At 34.9% G+C, this 19,543-nt stretch overlaps 1 protein-coding gene across 7 annotated transcripts in view; it reads right to left on the bottom strand.

The window, feature by feature from the left end:
- Bbx (BBX high mobility group box domain containing) overlaps positions 1-19,543 on the bottom strand; it is a 263,082-nt gene that overhangs the window by 132,484 nt on the left and 111,055 nt on the right. The window contains exon 4 of one of the 7 annotated variants that reach the window (XM_071615380.1): positions 8,619-8,735. The exons of the other annotated variants lie outside the window; for them this stretch is intronic. The gene's annotated coding sequence lies outside the window, so the exon portion shown is untranslated. The remainder of the gene's footprint in view (positions 1-8,618; positions 8,736-19,543) is intronic. 7 annotated transcript variants of the gene reach the window in all.

The raw sequence follows: 19,543 nt of genomic DNA on the forward strand, positions 1-19,543 counted from the left end.
AATTCCATAATTGTTATTCTTGGAACTGACGGGACATTAATTTTCTTCCCTATCCACAGTTTCAGTTACCCTAGGTCAACCAGTGTCCAAAACTATTAAATGGAAAATTCCAGAAATAAGCAGTTCATAAATTTTTGCACATCATTCCAAGTAGTATGATGAAATGTCACACTACCTTGCATGTGCCCTTGGCATGTGCCCTTTGTCCAATATCCAATATATCCACATTGTACACACTACCTGCCCATTAGTCCCTTAGTAGCCGTCTCAGTTATCAGATCAACTGTTTCAACAGTATAGTGCTTTTGTTCCAGCAACCCTTGTTTTACTCAATAATGATTCCAAAACCCAAGAGCAGCAATGCTGGTGTTTTAGTCAGCTTTTCTTCTATTTGACCAAAATATCTGACAAGAACAACTTAGAGGAGAAAACGTTTATTTTGGGCTCACAGTTTTAAAGGTTTAGTCCATTGTAGTTCAACTCCATAGCCTGAGGTGAAACAGAACATCATGGTCAAAGGGAATGGCAAAGGAGAGCAGCTAAAGACACAGCAACCAGGTAGGAGACAGTGGGCTCCACTCAACAGGAACAAAATATAAACCCCCAAAGACATGCCCTCAGTGATCTATCTCTTTCAACTACACCCTACCTGCCTATAGTTACCAGCCAGTTAATCCATACCAATGGAATAATCCACTGATTAGGTCATTATTCTCATAATCTAATCATTTTACCTCTGAAAATTCTTGTATTTCCTCACACATAAGCTTCTGGGGGTCACTTCACATCTAGACCATAACTGTTGGCAATTTGGATTTACTTTGATATACCCAAAAAAGTCAAAAAGTGCTTTGAGTGATAATAAGGTGAAAGTTCTCAACCTAAAAATGGAGAGAAAAAAAACTGTATCCTGAGGTTACCAGGATCTACAGTAAGAACAAATGTTCTACCATTAAATAGTGGGGGAAAAAAAAGAAATTTATGCTTTTCTTGCTGTTACCCCTCAAACTGCAAAGCTTAAAAATTAAACTTATAGGTATATATGTCTATGAAAAAGCAAAATATATATAAGGTTTGGTACTATCCTTAGTTTCAGCATCTGCTGGGGGTCTTCAAACATACCCCCCCAAGAGTAATAAGAGGGGTACACTACTGCATACAAAATTACTAGTCGATGAAAAATAAAATCTTACTGTATGTTTTAAAACTGGTACAAAATATATTAACTCAAATATTGTTAATTGTCATTTTCTCTGAATTAGAAAGCATTCTCTTAAATGCTGTGATTAACAGTTAAATCTAATTAGGTAATACATAACATCTGACTCAAACTCAAGTTCAAGTATACTAATACAGTGCATGCATGTATATAAAAACAAATATGAATCTAATCCTAATTTGTACTCCTTTAACAATTCCCAAGGAAGTAACAGATGACAAATAAGGAATAAAAAATTCATCTTTCTCTATTTCCATACTTCATGAGTCACAGCAGGAGGAGAAACTTACCCATCAGATAGGCCTGACTATGAATTCTGACCACTACTAGTTGTCTAATTTGGGGGTCTCTGGTCATTGATCTGTCAACGTACACAAGTACCTACTTCACAGTATGTTAAGAATGGAAATATAATAAATATAGAAAACGCCCTTTAGAGTACCTCACTCCTGATGCCCAAAATATTTACCTTGAAAAGAGGTTTGCTTGCTTTTTCAAGTCCTTGAAAAAAAAACTGCACCCCACAAAGACAACTGTAATAACTTCAATCATCAATTAGATAATCTCCATTCCAAACTTAGCTCTATCAGGTTTACTTATTATTCCTTGAATCTTGTATTCCCTTAACTCAAAGTCTTCAATGTTCATTTAGTCTATTCATAGATTTCAATTTCTTCGATTGATATTCTACATTTTTTTGTTCCTTCTCACATCACCCACACATAAACTCTCAAAATTTAGCTCCAAATTTCCTTTCCCTTTGTTATACCTGAAGACTTACGTTTTTTCAAATGTAATTCCCAATAGCATAAGTCATAGACTGCCCTTATCACCCTCTTCTATTACTGTATCAAATGATGTTAAATCTGTGGCAAAGCCTACTACTACTCCAGGCACATCCATATCATCATCAGTAACCTCTTAAATATAGTGAGTCTGAAACACAAAGATCCCACTGAAGATCACAGATATAAATTCTGTGAGTTAAACTTATCCACAGATCATTCTTTCCATAACTACATAACCTGTGAATGCAGGAGAGGGATGGAGAAGGTTTGGGTGTCCTTTAGTGATCTTTGAATTCCTCACATAGCTATAAAGGAAGAAAGAAGAAAGAATAGTCCCATTGGTGATTTCACCAACTTCCGTAAATATAAAGAATAAAATCCAGAACATCTGGATAAAAATTATCCTGGAAGCCATTTAAAAGCAAATAATTTAAACTTGGATGATTTAACCAAGGTCTCCTGCACAATTTCAAATTTTTGAAAGTAAAAGAAAAATACTAAAATCAATCCTTGATTAAACTCCGATAACTTCAGAAGAAAGGTTGCCTCCATGAGCTTTAATCCCCAGCAACAGCTGGCTAAGATGGCTCCTTTCAATGAAAATCAGACCCTGCCTGTCCTGGCACTAAGATCTAGAAGTTCTCTTGACTTTGAGTTCCAGAGCACCAGCTTCCCTAGGTCCAGTGTGGTTCTTGGCAGGTAGTGGGTTATGAGTGATAAGAATGCAAACCCCCTGTCTGCTGGGCAACTGAATGCTTACAAACACTGCCAGATGCCTTATTATAACACATCTACCTGCAGGTGCAGTAAAATGGTTAAGTAACAGCAAATAACTATAAATGGATGGACACTGCAGCCAACATCCCTCCAATCTCAAAACAGAGTAAAAACATTGTTAGCCTAAAGGCAACGATGCCATCATTCAAAGGAGACACAGCCAGCTAGCACAGGGCAAAGAGGTAAAGAGTCCTCTGGGTAAACACAAAGGAAACATATACATTTGGAATAAGAAATGTGGCAGGAAACAGTTTGGCATACACAGAGAAGAAAACCCTATTTAGTGATCTTTAATAACACTCTGATGTCTTGGTCAGCCTCCTCGACTGCTGTACCAATTCCTCAAAACAAATAGCAACAGCAAGGTATGTCCACTCTACTTTCTTTTATTTTTATTTTTTAAAGAGAGCGAGAGAGAGAGAGAGAGAATTTTTTTTTAATATTTATTTTTTAGTTTTCGGCGGACACAACATCTTTGTTTGTATGTGGTGCTGAGGATTGAACCCGGGCTGCACGCATGCCAGGCGAGCGCGCTACCGCTTGAGCCACATCCCCAGCCCTACTTTCTTTTCTATTGCTTTTATACAAACCACTCCATAATTTATTATTCAGAATAAACACAACCTAGTTTGCCTCTTCTATTTCTTCAAAAGTACAGACCGATTTAACTTTTAACTGCTTTCTTATCCCTAATATGAATTCTCAGACAAAATCAATGTTTGTTCCAGCAACACCTAAATTTGAACAAAGTAGAAATTTTGTAACAAAATGCTTATTAAATAATACAGATTACTCTCTTTTGGTATAATTATTTGAATAATTATATAAGGATCAACTTTGAGCTTACTTTTACATTCATTACAAACTTAGTTGTATAACACATGTAAAACATGAATAAAAATTAAATGCAAAGTTCAAAATGTATTCCTAATTATGCGTTTTAAAAAATCTTTTACAAATTAAGCACATTCAGTACAGAACTTGTAACAAATGCTTTCTAGTTTCCTCAAAAAGCATGTTTTATATCCCATATTTATAAATTTTTCTACTGCATTTAGGGATGGTCCAACTTGTTTTATTAACACTATAGTTTATTTTTAATATTTGCTAAGACTTTAATCAGAGAATATATGGTTCTCTTTCAGAAGACATTAAATTAAGAATATTAAATGAGTGTTGTAAGCTTGGTGAAGCATTTTTAATCCTGACTAAATGAATAAAATACTAAGTGAATTAATACTATTAAAGAAACCTTTATTACTGATAATTTAAAATATTAATGTGAACATTTAGTAGGTCAAGCCTTTTACATTAATCAAAGACACAATGTAAGAATGGTTAAACATTCTCCTATCAGTGAAGTTTCCATGTCACAAAATTTCTCCCATGTTTCCCTTATAAGCATAAAAGGATGTTTCTCTTTCCTTGCATTCCTGAAGAACAAAAAATCATCTGTTCTTCTTGAGATAGGATGGCACTAACTGCTTCTTTAGAGAGCTGAACACTTGGCACAATGTTTTCTTAGAATTTCGTCAAGTAAGCAGTTAGGAGGGCTGAATAATCACAGACAGTCTGGCTTCTTTTTCCTCATAGCTGTGGAGCCCCAGTGGATCCCAATGTTCTAGGGTAAGGAGGCTACAAGGGGGAGGTCAACAACTAAGCTTTTAGTAGTAAGTACTTTAATGTTGTTGTTTTTTTTAATCAAAGATGATTTAAAATTTTTTTAATTCCAAATTTGATTTTGAATCAAGTGAATGTTATTAAAACAAATCCTTCACTAATAAGAGCTCTCCATCTTTTTTATTTTTTTTTAGTTGTGAAAGTCTTCTCCTGCCTTTTTCTCTTTTTAGCCATAAATTTGTCACACCCAGAGAATTTTCACAAAGCAGATCAATAACACTGTGATGAGATTAGATTATTTGGTGTCCCTTAAGTGAGAAAGAACCTACCTGACCTTGGCTAATAATCAAATACACAGCTCTCTGGCCAGGACCCTCAGGAGTGATGGGGGCCCTGTTTATAATCTCCAAAGTTAAAAGGCTACTCTGCCCCTGTCCTTTGTAATCTGATCTCTAGCACCTTCTCCCTTCAATGCAGAGTTCAGAGGTGCTCACAAAATAATGCCTGTACAAGAAATTTAGAAAATAAGTAATGTGAGAATCTGAGGAGTCAAAAAACTTCCCCGAAGTGGTTGTAGTGCTAATCAGTCTTAGGTTAGAAAGGAGTCCCTGCAGGGACAAAGGGAAGACAGCTTGGTGTGAAAGTGGGAAAGAGAGAAATTCAGGTCCTCACTCAACTTAGCAGAGGAACCAGAAAGGAACAGACCAGATGGACAGACCCACTGACTTCAAGGAAAGGCCGAACAGAAAAAAAATCAATGCTAACTCAAAGATTACAACTGGAGTATGAGAAAAGCTATGGGGCTAAGAGGTACAGCAAATAACAAAGCACCAAAAGGTGCCCTGATCTTAGCTTTAGGGATAGGGGAACAGAAGGAAAGGTGAGGGCAGAACTCAAGTTCTCACACTGAACAATGTCTGGGTTACCTGATGAAAGCCAAAGGCACTCATTATACTTTCTCAAAGAAAGATAAATGCATTCTTTCTCTAGAATAAATCAACTCCAAATAATAAAGAAAGGAAGGAAAGTTTAATGTGTGGGCTGCTTGCTAGGGTTATCAGAGACAATAATAGGCAGGTCACTGTGACTACAATCATGGGCCTAAAGCCAGTGATGTAAATAAATTCGAGCTCTGGTTATGGTGCCCAGAAAAATAGTAAGAATTTTTTTTTTTTCATTTCAATTAGATGATAGAATACAAAATGTTGGGAGACCAAAAAAAATCTTATAGATCACAGGTCTACCACTATCACTTTTCAAAAAAAAAAAAAGGGCAGAATGAAACTTAAGAAGAAATGATTTACTTATGGATTTAACAAAGCCATTTACTAGCAGAACTATTTTCAATTGTCCTGATTTTTGCCCAGTGCCATTAGGGAAATTATCGTCGCTGAACAGAAGAAAGGCATTTCGGTGTTTGCTGCATTTACCTCTGTTTACATTCAACAAACATTTATTAAATATTTAAATACTAGGCAAGAGGCTAGATTCTAGTATCCTCCCTGGAAAACCTTAGAAAAGAGCATAGTGAAGAGTGACAATAAACAAAATAGTGAGATCAGTCAACTAAAATTATGGGCCAACAAATATGAGGCTAGGAGGAACTTCTGATATAAAATTAGAATGAAGTATACAAGTATAATCTCATACCAAAAGAATTTTTGGCTTAAGAAAAAAAAAAGTGGGTGAAGGACAGAAAAGGGGCAAGAATAGCAAACACAGCTTGAGTCATATACTCAAGTTTTTAGAACTTTTGCAATGCAGAACAAAACATGGGTGGATCAAATCACTGTAGCTTGTTAACAGTTCTCTGTGGGTCATTCCCTCTCTATCTCAGTTGAAATTTTAAGGGGGAAAAATAAATTCATAAAAGATGTACTTATTTCTCTGCCCCAACTGTCTTTGGAAGTCAGGAACAGCTGACAATTTTAATTTATCATAAGAGAACATTATATAATCATGATATGGTTTCTGAAGGAAAAAAGTAGCAAACATGTCCAACTCTTTTATTAGCTAGATTTGAAAACAGGTGAGAATGACAACGGAAAAATGGAGAGAAATAAGAGCAGCTGCTGCAAAGAATAAAAGTATCTTTAAAAACCAAGGCTCATCAGGGTTATTGTTAAGATGGTACCATAGGCAACCTTAAAAATCATTCCTATTTTTAAGAGAATTAAACAACAGCAGATGGGGTAGAGAGGGAAGATGAGAGGGAAGGGGAGGGGGGATAGTAGGGGATAGGAAAGGTACCAGAATACAACAGTCACTAATATGGTATTATGTAAAAAGGTGGATGTGTAACCGATGTGATTCTGCAACTTGTATTTGGGGTAAAAAATGGGAGTTCATAACCCACTTGAATCAAATGTATGGAAGATGATATGTCATGAGCTTTGTAATGTTTTGAACAACCAATTTAAAAATAAATAAATAAAAGGTATATTTTATTGAAAAAAAAATCATTCCTATTTTTAAATTCTGCATGGGTATAATAATATTCACAGAAAAAGATGTGGTACATATATAAAATAGAAATACAACAATTTTCAAGAAATACAGGAAAAAGAGGGAACACTTACATTGTAAAAGGGAGTATAAACTTTAACAAGTTCTATGGAAATGCATTTGGCATTATCTTGTGGAGTGTTAAATTGAGCATACCCTTTGACTTAGCAATTCTGCTTCTGAATGTATATCCTACAGAAATAATAGAGAGGCCATATACAGGACTCCTAAAGAATTTTCTTTCTACCACTGTATTTCTAGTAACATACACACATACACAAACACACACCCACACACATGAAAACAGTCTAAATAGTCACTAAAGGGAAATATAGTGTGGAATTTTCATACAATACTTCAATCATAAATAAATTACAAGTATAAGCAGGGAAAACTCTTACAAACATGTTGAGTAGAAGAAAATAGGTACTACAAAAGAAGATAGTATTATCTATAAAAAATTCTAAAACAAGCAAAATTTAACATAGGGAGTAAATATGTGGAAAACTATAAAGAAAAATGTGGAATTTATTAAAAAATTCAACATTCAGGAGTAATGATGTGATAAAGTGAGGTGTTGGAATCTGGTCTTGGCACTCAGGGAGCTACAGATACTAGTGATGTTCTATTCCCTAAACTAGTGGTAGATACTCAGTTCCTCAAAGTTATTCTTTGTACCTTATTTAATATTCTTTATTCATTTAGCATTTTCTAAATACTATGGGATTACTTCTATGTTTAAACAACTATCAGAAATAATCCTGCATTTAACAAACTATTTTAAAGGTATTTCTAAGTACCTAGTATGTACTCATCTCTTCTTTAGTTCATGCAGCTCTTTGAGGAAAATATTTTTATTCTTAGTTTACATAGGAAAACTGAGACTCCTGTTGTTAAGTAGATTGCCCACCCCATGTTACACAGCTAGCAGTGCTGGGATCCAATCCACTGGGAACGCTGATAACCCAGCTTTGAAAACATGATGCATCTACCAGGTAGGACTGCTAAAATGACTGAAGAAATAAATTTCCAACATGAAAATTAAACAGACTTATTATACTGCTGTTTATGATTTTAATTCATTTTAGCATTTAAAATGATCAGTTTGTATTAATTTTATGTTGTAGTACTTTGTTACTGCTTCACAATCATAATTCACCCTTACATTCTCTAAATTTTAAAACTAGCAACAGATACCAATTACATTTATGGAAAGTGACAACTTCACTGTATTTCTTCTCAAAACTTAAATTTCTCTAAGACTGCAAACTTAAGGAAAGTTAGGTATTGGCAGGCTAAAACTTAGCAGTCTCATTTCACTACAGTCCCCCATCTCACAGGCAAGCAAACAGGCTTGCCAAAAGAAATTATTCATTTCCACCCTCCCTCTCCTCATCTCTCAACCATACTTCAAAACCTAATTTTAAACTCATGTAGGAAACCTGATTAACACCACCTGGCTTTCTCTACTCCATTAACCGTGGGCTCTTTCAGCAGACATACAATACAACTCATTTATACAATTATTTGTCATCTTTTAGATTTTTCGTTGTTGTTTTTATTTGTATATGTATTTTCCCTGTAAGAATAACTGAAAAGAATTCACAAGTTTGTTAGTTCTGCGCTGTACCCTCACTCATTCTTCCCTCCAGGTACCACCAACTTTGCTCTATGAACAGCAGTTACTGTATAAATGCTGATGGACTTACTACAGTGGAACAATTCGCCTCTGGTATTTCTCAATATCCCAGTGAATCCTCCACATCTACAACATGCTGGAGATGATACCAGGTACTGCTAGAGGCTTGGGGTCTTCCTGAGGGTGCCTGGGACGAGAAAAACACAGAGAGAGACCAGAGACAGTCAGGAGAAAGACAGAGAGAGGTAACATGGAAACATCCAGAGGACAGAAGTAAAGAGCTGAGAGAAACTGGAGAGTCAGGACTTACAATATAGAGATTAAGCAGCCAAAGGAACTCAGAGACAGAGAAGTAGTCGACAATCTTAACTCGGGTTTTGATTTTGAAACTACATTTTTGGTATCAGTTACTCATGTAATAGGTACCCTCATGTTACTAAATGATGTAATTTACCATTTCAAAGTGATTGCTAAGGTTTCTTTTGAACTTTTATCCATTAAAATTAATCTTTACCAGACTTCACCTCTGAACATTATCTGTATTAACACATATAATCCTCAAAGCAACCCAGTTGTAAACAAGGTTTACACCCCCACTATCCCCCAACCCCCACCTTTTAGGAAATGGAAGTCAGGGAGGTTATGTGACCTGCCCAAGGTCACAAGCAAATAAATGTTAATGGGGGCCCCAAATCTCCAGATTCCAAAATGTTTCCTGATATCCTATGGTGTCTCTATTAAAAATGGTTATTATATAAACCTGAATTTTTTATAAAATAAAAGTCAAACTTTTATTCAGGATGAAATTTTTCTATCTTATGGGACAATGAAATTCCACTATTCAGGTTACTCACCAAGAATATTTTACTATATTTTAATTAATTAATTTACTTAATTACTTATTGTGTGGTGCTGGGGATTGAATCCAGGGACTTGTGCATGCTAGGCAAGTGCTCTATCACTGAGTTAACATTCCCAGCCCCTCACTAATAGTATTTTTTAAATATATCAGATATACTAAATCAGAATAAAAATATATCAGAATGACAGAAAATTTAGAACAGAAAGGAAGTGAACAGTCACTAGGCAAAATTTTTTTAATACATTTTTTTTAGTTGTTGATGTACCTTGTTTTTTATTTATTTATATGAGGTACTGAGGATTGAACCAGTGCCTCACACATGCTAGGCAAGTGCTCTGCCACTGAGCCACAACCCCAGCCCCACTAGGCAAAACTTTCACCTTTGAAAAGGAAGCTACAGTTAGTTCATTTGCTTTTACAATTTCATAATTTCAAAGTCTTAATGATTGGGCACATTTTAGCTGACCCGAACAATGAAAAGATGTTCTGCATTGCAATAAATTCTTAATGTCAATGATGGTGGAATGTGATGGACATTATTATCCAAAGTACATGTATGAAGACACGAATTGGTGTGAATATATTTTGTATACAACCAGAGATATGAAAAATTGTGCTCTATATGTGTAATATGAATTGTAATGCATTCCACTGTCATATATAAATTTTTAAAAATTAATTTAAAAAAAAAAGTCAATTACCAGTAAAGGACTGGTCTCAAAGTTATTTCTCATGTCTCACCTAATGTTTACACTGCAATCCCATTTCAAGGTACTCTATAAAGTAGAATGATTTAATGCATCACTCTTCTAAGCATTAGTATTTTCTCTTGAGGGTTACTTATACTCCTCTAAATAATCATGTACTTTTAGAAGCAATCAGTGTAATTGCCAGGAAAGCTCCTTTGATACAAGTGCAGAACATGTTATTGTATTTCACAGCAAGATAAGACAACAAGAATACAAAGAAATTTCTGTTCAATCGTGCATCGATATATTTTCCATCATGTTCAGCAATTTTTAAACCAGAAATTTTCAAATAAGGCCTAAAGTACAGTACTGCTCTGCCCTCTAGTGACAGGCTAGGCTTTGCTAACTACATTTTTGTTTTTACTTCACTTTTGGGCAATAGTTAAGATTATTTTAAAAACTACAGGATGGCCGCTTTTTCATCTGTTGAGTAGTGAAAAGGGAGTCCTGGTCAACTTTTAAGACATGATTTATAGTTTGAACACAATGCAAGAAAGATATAAAGGACAACTGTTCCTTTGTATTGGGATGGCCCATCTAAGTATTGAAAATTTGAAAAAAATCAAAATATAATGTCTCTGAGGCTGGGACTGTGGCTCAGTGGTAGAGCACTTGCATGGCAAGTGTGAGCACTGGGTTCGATCCTCAGCACAACATATAAATAAATATCTGTCCATCAACAGCTAAAAAAAAATTTTTTTAAACAAAAATAATCATTTTTTTTTTTTTTTTTTTTTGGTATGAGGGAATGAATCCAGGGTACTTTACCACTGACTGAGCCACATCCCCAGATCTTTTATTTTTTATTTTACTAGAGGGTCATGGTTGCTTAGGGCCTCACTAAGCTGCTGAGGTGGGCCTCAGACTTGGGATCCTCCCTAGTCACTGGGATGATATGCATGTCTCACCACAACGAGGTCTATCCTTACATTTTTATGCACTTTTTTGGAAAGGCAAAATATTCCATTTAGTTTCTGTTAAGAACTTTACAAATTTTATAGCCTTATAAATCCAAAATTGGTCAATTCCATTATTTTGGAGTATGACTTATCAAGATGAGTGTTATAGTGAATACCATGTATTGGTGAACAATTATCTACTAATAGTAATAGAGTAAAAAAATGTTAAATACAAAACTATACTGAATGTAATTTACCCTTAATTGTTCAAAAGGAACTTAAGGATTTTACTGAGGGTCAATATCATCATTAAGAAATCCGTTATTGCTTTACCAACATGCATGGAAACATGAATCAAGGATGCCAGTTAAGACAGTTGTTATACTGTGAAATCACTCTAGTACTTTGACAGAAGGGAACTTCTTTGTCATAGTAAAATGTCCCTCCCTGCTATCCCTCTCCTGTAAGGAATGGATGCATTTTCTAGAACAGCATTTCTACTCTCATTTACTCAGTGTACCACTTCTGTCTACACACTTATGTTAAATATAAGCAATGTATTTGTACACATGAATATAAAAGGGTATCTGAAGATAACTTATAGGCAGTATGATGTGTGGTTAAGAGAACAAACCCTGTAACCAGACTGCTAAGAGTTTGAATTCCAAGTCTGCCACTTATTAGCAGTATAACCTTAGGCAGATTGTGTCTTGGTTACCTCAGCTTAAAACAATGGGAATAACAAGAGGCACCTACAAATAGTAATGTTTTATCCCTTGGTAGGTGTCTGGGTTATACTGGTATATGCATTTATTAAAATTAAAAGATGTGCCTTTAAGAATTGTACACTTTTGCTAAATGTAAATTTCACACCAAGGGATAAATACATATGCTGAAGAATTTAGGAGGCGGTATAATCGTGCCTATAACTCATTTTAAACTACATCAAAACTTCAGTTAAACTGATAAGACATAGAGGGATAGATATGTCATAAAATAAATGTGGTAAAACCTTAATGGCCAAATCTAGGAAGATCATATATGAGTAACCTAACAAAATGTCGAGGGAGCATACACTTACTTCTCATCAGGTCCATGCAAAGATTAAATATATGTAACAGTATCAAATATAAAGACCGCATGACTTACTCAATGGCATACAGCAATATGCTGATTTAAAGAAATGAAAGGCAGGGCTGGAGTTGAAGCTCAGTGGAAAAGCACTTGCGTGGCATGTGTGGGGCACTGGGTTTGATTCTCAGCACCATATATAAATAAATAAAATATATAATATAAATAAATTAAAATAATAAATAAAGGTCCTTTAACAAATTTATACATTTGTTGATGAGCATTTTATATATATATATAATGTCATATATATAATGTCACATATAATATATATACACACACGCATATATGTGTGTGTGTGTATATATATATTGTGTATATCTATTGTGTGTATATATACACACACACACACACACACACACACACACACACTCATTATATATATAAAAGAAAGAAATGAAAGGCAGTAATCTATTCTTCCCAAGTTGGCAGAAAAGGGAAAGAAGTAATCAGATACTGAGTTTTCACCCTGAGGTGAATGTTTCAGCTCAAATTTGAAATATATTATCAAACTGCATGGGCCATGTAAAAAATATAGTCTTTGAAAGTCAGAACTGAATCTGAATCCAAATTCTTTTAATTAGTCAAGAAGCACAGACATTTTATGTAATGTTCTGAGCTTCAGTTATCTCCTATTTTATAATAGGAATATTGGGTCATTCACCTAAGGTCATTATGAAGATTAGGAGGAAAAAAATACACTCACAGACATATGTAGAAACTAGCACATAAAATGCAAAAAACAGTGGCAGTTTTCATCATTTTATTTATCATTTCTACCTAAGGATGAGTCCTGCATATCTGAGACCATTTTCTGCAGATGGAAACAAAACTGGCTACATATCTGGTTCTTAGTCTAGAAATTGCACATGCAGGTAGCCCAAATACTCCGTAGAGTTTTCTAAATGATCATCATTTAAAAGCAGGCTTTCCATAAAGTATCACTAAACTTGGTGTAAAAGAAGAGTTGGCAGTTACAGGGAACTCATTATTCATTTCTCTGAATGCCAATTATAATAAATATAAGTCCTGTGGGTGAGGAATTTAGGAAACATGCTTGCTGATGACATTTTAAAGAAAGTAACTTCAGTGCATTTGAGGAAATGATATCAGCACCTGGGTAAACTTTTATTTGAAATAGTCTAAGGTAGCATACTTTAAGAAAAAAAATAGTAAAACTATATTTATAGAAAATTAGTTCTGCACTCCCAGGAAGTGGATCTGTAAATCATGATATATTACTCCCTGAAGACAGTAACTCGACATACAGTTCCAACTAAAGGCAGACTTAAGAACTTGGCACTGAGAAGGGGCATCTTTTTTTTTTTTTCTTTTTTTAAAGAGAGAGAGAATTTTTTTTAATGTTTATTTTTTAGTTTTCGGCAGACACAACATCTTTGTTTGTATGTGGTGCTGAGGATCGAACCCGGGCGGCACGCATGCCAGGCGAGCGCGCTACTGCTTGAGCCACATCCCCAGCCCGAGAAGGGGCATCTTGAAAACATTTCACAGCAGGGCATCTGCCTTGACCACTCTATGAAAACCACTTTTTCCAAAGGTATATTTACCTGTGGATAGCTAACCCAAAGCCTCTGTTTTTGGCATTTAGATGTTTCTCAACCTTACTTATGGTGAAACTCTTCCCTATCTTCCACAGCACCAAAGGTGGGCTTTTCCCACCACAGATCTGATTATTTTTCTTTCCTTCAAATACTCCTTAACAAATAGGCAAGTGTTGTCAAAAGTTCTATTCTTAGGTGTATTATCTGCTTTCACCAATTTTCAAAGTCTAAACTTTCCCTCAAGTGGTCTCCATCTTAAGCCAAATTCAACTCAAATTTAAAATCTAATCACATGAATATGATCTCTGCATATCAACTCCAGCCAACCCCAAACTTCACCCCTACCCCACCCCCAGCAAATCAGCTTCTGCCACAATCTCTTTATGTCTGCTAGCAGTAGCAACAGTCTTCTGAACACAACTAAATAAAAGATATACCTTTGGCTTTTCAACAACTTTCACTGAGTCCTTCCCTCTTGCTATCCCTCTTCACCAACACCCAAAATAAGTTCGTCTTTTGCCAAGTTCCATACATAAATAGTTTTTAAATTGGCTTAGGTGACAGACACCTGCAATTCGTATTTGAGAAACAACAGTAAAAGCTAAATTCACAATGAAGAAATACACACAAACACAGAATAAAGAGCAACAGGCATTAGTATTTTAGAAAATCTTGAAGAAAAATCACTGAAGAAATCCTTATTAAATTTTAAGTATCCATTCATTACAACCCTGCACATCATAAAATAACTTATTTGATTTTGTGAGTTGAATTCCTTCATCCAATGTAGATTAAGATTCATCCACAGCATAATCTTCATAGTAGTCCCATTTACAGCTGTCAACACCCTATCAGAACAACAAATTTCTTCTTACCTAGGATAATGCTAAAACCCTGTATACTATCTTTCCAATACCTTCCACTTTCCCACCCATTTGTATCATCTGCTCAAAGATTTTCAGTGGTTTATCTGCCTTTCACAGGGTAGGGATGAGATAAAACTAACCAGGACAGTCAAAGGTTTCTTATATCTGCCTTTCTTCAGTTTTTCATTTTAACTTTACCTGTCTCCAAAGGAGACAGATCAAAGGAGCCTTTTTCACCTGTCCAGACTTTTTCTATATTTCCTTCTGTAATAGTCTTCCTTGATATATCTAAGTAGGACTTTGGAAATTCCTCAGTATTTCCCCCCGACCCAGCTGGTGCTGGGGATAAAACCCAGGGTCTTAAAGCATTACCTTAAAACAAGCACTTAACCCCCACCTGCTCTTTCTCAGAACTCAAAACTGAACAGCTCAGTTAGGTTTAGTCTTAAGTTCTACTGACTACATAGCTTAATATTCTAAATGATCACCCTATAGCCTAAAAGGAAAAAAAAAAGTGATCCATTTAAATCTGTCTTTCATTAAGAAATTACTTTAAGTTTCTGAAAGCCTATCCTTATCAATTTCTAGGAAGCAACAGTGAGCATTATGCAGTTCACAATCTAGAGGCAAATAAGGACATTTACAAGCAATAGGAAGTAAAAGTTTAAAACCTTAAAATCTTTTCAGAGGTAACTCTAAACTCCAATGTATAAAATATTCTATTACAATGAAAATAATAAAAAATTTTATCTTGATAAGTAAAAATTCACAAAAAGAGGTGGGACTGGGACATCTTTACTATCTATAAGATATAATATTCTTATTAGAAAGATCTATTTTCTCTACAACTATCGTTAGTTAACAGAAACAACAATCAAACCTGAAAATTTCATCATTCAAATGCTTACTTTAGCAAATGAAGTGAAAGATCATCTGTATGCTTCCATCCTTCAAACAAATAGCCTGAAAAAATACTGCTATAGAAAGTTGTTACTTATGGGGAATGACAGTGACTGCTGATTTCAAAACTCTTCTTTATCGATTCTTTTATATATATATATATATATACACACACACACACACACACACACACACACACACACACACACCTATTTGGTTCCTCTAACAATGCTGAAAACCTAATTGGTATTCACAAACTATATTGAGAAAAGGAGTAGTTTCAGGTGCATGTCCATCTGAGCGGTGCTAGATGGATAGATAGTATGTACTACTCTGCACATACACCTCATGTGCATGTATCTGCACATATTTTGAAGGTTTTATTTTCTCTTATTTGGCAATTCTTCATAGTAATTAATGTAACACAATTTATTAGGACAATGCTCACCATATAAGTGGTATTTTGAAGGTTTTATTTTCTCTTATTTGGCAATTCTTCATAGTAATTAATGTAACACAATTTATTAGGACAATGCTCACCATATAAGTGGTAGCTAAGCTCTATTCAAGAAACCAACTGCTCTATATCCGGCTGGATCTCAAGAAACCTGTGGAGTTTAAGTGCCTATGGTAATGTTCAGTGTCTTAAAAGACCACCTAACATGAAATACGCTGCCATGAGGAGACACTTGATAACAAATGTCCTTACAGTAAATGTTAAGGAACAGTGAAATAATCATGTAAGCCACCTGTTTTATAAGAATAACAATACAGTCCTAGCAGAGGTAAAACAACTAAAAATTAAACTAAACTAAGGTTACAGAAATCAATGCAAAGCTAAAACACAATATTCCTATTGAATATCTTCACAAATCAATTTAAATACAGAGAAAGCATAAAAATATTCCCCCAGAATAAATTACCAAAAAGTGGACTTCAGTCAGCTATTTGGTACATATTAACTGAGTCCAGGTACCATCCTACATATCTTAAAGCCCAGTGTGAACCAATTTGCCTATTTTAAATCTCACAACTTTCCATGCGCTCAACAGGTCCACTAATCAAGTTAGAGAAGCACTTGTTAGAAGGCTAACAAGTCTTAATAAACACCTGTGATTAAGTGTATACAACAAATGAGCCAACAGGCACCCAGAACTGTTTTGCTATTCATTTAAGTTCTCAGGCCCACTAAAATTTGATTATGGGAGTAACCACAAACTAAAAGACCTTTAATTTTAGAGAACATTCTTCTTCTTAAACTCAGTCTGGGAAAAAATAATTACCTGCATTAAACCAGGGGATGCTTATTAACACTAAGTTCAATGGAAAGTGGGATTAATGAAATAAAAATTCTTATAATACTAAGTCACCTAATGCTTACTGAGCAACCTCCATGTGCCAGACACTGTAAGTTTGGGGAATATACAAAATAAACTTTCTAGTGTAAATTTAAGTCCCTTAGCATTTGGAACCAGTCCTATGAAAGAACTACAACTATACACTTCTATGTATATACACTGATTTGTGAATATACAGCATAACCAGTATATCAGTACATAAATTATAATGCATGGAAATACTTAGAAACATTAAAAGCAATTCCCCTTAAAGTTTGGATCAGAAATGTCCCCCAAAAGCCCACAGGTTAAAGGCTTGGTTCTCCAGATAGACTAGTGGGAAATAGTAGAAACCTTAATAGGTGGGTAGGTGGGGTCTTAAAAGAGGAGAGAGGTCTCTGGATCATTGGGGAGTGTGCCCTCATTATGGTCTTTTATCTCTTTCTTTCACTTCCCAGTCATGAGGTAAGCAGTTTTCCTCTATCATGTGGCACTACCACCATTCAGTACCCCACTAGATGCCTGAGAGCAATGGTTCATCCTAATCATGGACCAGAACTTTTAGAAGGTTACAACGAAAATAAATCTCTTCTCTGTAAGTTGATTATCTCAGGTACTGGTTACAGAGACAGAAAGCAAGTTGGCACAGCTCCTATATCATCCATGTATTTTCCTAGAAAAGCACACTTTAATGTAATAGAGGTAAGAGGGACTATAGAATTCAATGCAAATACACTTAAATTTATCAAACACCTTTCAAAGTACCAGTAAGTACATGGAGAGAAGTCATGCCTAAATATATTTATATTGTCCTTCACTAGTAAATTTCACAATCTAGTAGATTGATCCCATTGTTGAGAAGAAATATACTGCCAAAATTCATTAGGTATGTTTTAAAATTTTAATCATTTCAGAAATAACTTTCAGGGAAACTAAAATCAAAGTGTTCTAAAAGAGTTAAACTATCTTAACCAATTAAACAGACATCTACAAAATTAGATCACTGCTCAATAGCTTGTCCTGTAGTCAAAAAACAGAGGTGAACTGTTAAATTTTACAAATTAATTTAGAATTATTTGTACACAGAAGTGTTTAAGGATTGAGCATGTAGCTCAGTGGTAGTGCACTTGCCTAATATTCTTGAGGCCCTGGTTTTAATCACTAACCCTGTCTACCACCCACCCACCAAATAGTTTAAGTCTCAAAGGTTTGTTTCCTTTTGATTTTATATACATTTTGTTTTGGACAGATATCAAATAATCAGAAATTGAAATTAATCCAGTTAACAGAGAGCACACAAAACACAACCAACCAACGATCAAGCAAATAAAGTTAATCTTGAGCCTATGTCAACACCCACTATTTGCTTACGACTAATCCCAAGTACTCATCAACTAATTAACTTAAAATATACTCTTACAGTAGAAAAAGGTACTAAAGTTCAATGAACTGTGCTTATCGACTATTCTTCAGAAATTCAAACTATTATGTAACTTAAGAACTGACATTAGAGGAAAGAAGGGAGAAAAAAAAGAAAGGAAGGTAGGGCAATAAGGCAGCTATATCAGATTTAGGGTTCCTTGACTTCTGCTAGAATTACTTCAAATACATTTTTTTTAATCCTTGTTTTCTGTTTACCAAAATCTTAAATATATGTCATTTCCCTATTTGGATTCTCAATTATTTCACATAGTAAAAGAATACTGCTTTGGATCATGTGAATTGCCTTGATTAAGATGGTAAATAGAAACAGGTATAATCCCCCAAAAGTAACTCTCTTATTCATCAACCAAATTTTCAAATGCAATTTTTTCATAAAGAGCAATGAAGACACATGGAAGTCAATTTTTACAATGATGTAATTCCTCCATTATACAAATCATTTCTGATTTTGAAGTTCTTAGACTTGATTCCTTCACTTGTAAGAATCTCATTTTCATGCACAGCAACTTCAAAGTGGAAGAAATATGAATTCAGTAATTTCAAATGTCTCCCACCTCAAAGGCACCAAAGACAATTTTAGAATCTTAGAAGACTATAGCAAACCATATTTCTTGTTTATATATTATGTATTGTAGAACATACTTTTTAAATATCTCCATTTCATTCTTTGGTAGAGGAAAAACAAATACCTGTTTGGGTGAAATTGTGCTGCCCCCCTACCCAAAAAAATTCGTAGGTAGATTAAAGCCCCTATCCCCAATGTGATGAGATGGGGAGGACCAATGAAGAGATTAAAGATTAAGTGAGGTCATAGGGTGGGACTCTAACAGAACTTACTAATTTTGAGAAGCAGAAGAGACATCAGAGCTTGATCACTCTTGTGAACATACTGAGGAAAGGCCATGTGAGGACACAGCAGGAAGGCAGCTATGTAGAAGCCAGGAACAAAACCAAACCAGAGACCACATTTACAGGCACCGTATTCGTGGCCTTGTAGCCTCCAGAACCATGAGAAAATAAGTGTTGATAAAACCACCCAGATGGTGATATTTTGTTATAGCAGCCTGTGCTAGTTATCACAACCTATAAAGATGAGGAGCTTACATTTTTAGCAAGTTTTACTCTACTAATAAACAAGCTGAACCAGGAACTGATAGTAACACAGACGATCCATTCATAAAAGGAGTCTGGAACAATGTGAAGAAAAACCTCAACACATATACACACACACCCCTCATTAACTTTT

Source organism: Marmota flaviventris, chromosome 8 (assembly GCF_047511675.1).
Source record: "Marmota flaviventris isolate mMarFla1 chromosome 8, mMarFla1.hap1, whole genome shotgun sequence".
Taxonomy (NCBI): Eukaryota; Metazoa; Chordata; class Mammalia; order Rodentia; family Sciuridae; genus Marmota; species Marmota flaviventris.